Here is a 1,523-nt window from a genome sequence, read left to right as displayed (position 1 = left end):
CTAAACCCTAAACCCTAAACCCTAAACCCTCACTTTTCCTGTTCCTGGGGGCCCAAAAAGCAAAATGCCCCGCGGGGCTTTGTGGAGCCCCACATGGAGGTCTGGGCGTAAAACGGGGTTTATTATTTTGTCTCTAAAAACAAATAAATAAATAAATAAATGAATAAATAAATAAATAAATAAATAAAGGAATAAATAGATAATAAACAATTGATTAATTAATTAATAAGTTAATAATAGATGGGTTAACGGTAAATAAGGCGGTTATCAATTGATAGGCTGCACTAAACCACCAATTAGGGCTTAGGGTTTAGGGTTTAGGGTTTAGGGTTTAGGGTTTGGCAACCTCATGAGCTTCTTTATGCTTTCCAGGCCAACGATGTCGAAGGCACTTGTCTGCAGCAAATGCACAAATAAAAACATTTAATTCATTTTTTATTTTTGATTTATTTATTAAACTCATTTATTTATTTGTTTATTTATTATTTATTTATTTATTATTTGATTTTAATTGATACATTGAAAGGTCCCAGAGGCGAAGTAACAGCAGCAGCAGCAGCAGCAGCAGCAGCAGCAGCAAGAATAGTAGCAACAGCAGCAGGTATAAAAGCAGCAGCAGCAGCAGCAGGGTTAGCAGCGGCAGCACCTGCAGCAAGCCCCCAGCAGCAGGCTTCCATTAGCAGGTGCAGCCATTGCAACAGCAGCAGCACCAGGCTTAGCAGCAACAGCAGCACCAGGCTTAGCAGCAGCAGCAGCACCAGGCTCAGCAGCAGCAGCAGGAGCAGCAGCACACTTGAAAGCAGCAGCAACAACAGCAGGATCAACAGCACCAGCACCAGCAGAAGCACCAGCAGCAGCAGTAGCAGCAGCAGCAGCAATCATAGCAGCAACAGCAGCAACGGCAACAACAGCAGGCTCAGCAGCACCAGCAACAGCACCAACAGCAGCAGCAGCAGCAGCAGCAGCAGCAGCAGCAGCATACTTTTTCCCGAGGGTCTACTGTGACCTTCATGCTCAAGACCCAGCGAATTATTTCCGTTTGAATTTCCCCTCCAAGAAGAGACTGAAATAAATTAAATAAAATTAATTCTTTTTATTTATTTATCTTTTTATTACTTATGATTTATTATTTATATATTTATTTATTTTTTTATTTATTCTATTTATTTATTTATCTATTTATTTATTTATTTAATTTATTTGTTTGTTTGTTCGCTTCTGCTTTTTTTAATTGTAGTTTTGGGCTTTTTAGTTTTTTATTCCCTCAATTAGGGTTTGTTAGTTGCTGCCCTTTTTGTTTTTTGTTTTTAATTTAATTTATTTTAATTTATTTATTTTTATTATTTTGTTTATTTTTGTTTATTTTCAACTTAATCTAATTATTTAACTTGTTTAATTTATTTTTATTCTTTTATTATTTTATTTTTTTTCCCATTCTTTTTTTAATCCGATAAGTCAGCAGCTCTAAACCCTAAACCCTAAACCCTAAACCCGTCAGTGAGAGTATTCTACAGTCTAGGGTT

At 36.8% G+C, this 1,523-nt stretch overlaps 1 protein-coding gene across 1 annotated transcript in view; it reads right to left on the bottom strand.

Annotated features, from left to right (window-relative positions):
• Positions 1-1,523, bottom strand: part of ETH_00030680 (AAA family ATPase, putative) — a gene marked incomplete at both ends in the record, with an annotated part of 4,320 nt that overhangs the window by 1,326 nt on the left and 1,471 nt on the right. The window lies entirely within an intron of this gene.

The sequence above is a fragment of the Eimeria tenella genome, genomic scaffold (assembly GCF_000499545.2).
Source record: "Eimeria tenella Houghton genomic scaffold, Eth_scaff11, whole genome shotgun sequence".
Lineage (NCBI taxonomy): Eukaryota > Apicomplexa > Conoidasida > Eucoccidiorida > Eimeriidae > Eimeria > Eimeria tenella.
This window is presented reverse-complemented; position numbering and strand designations above follow the sequence as displayed.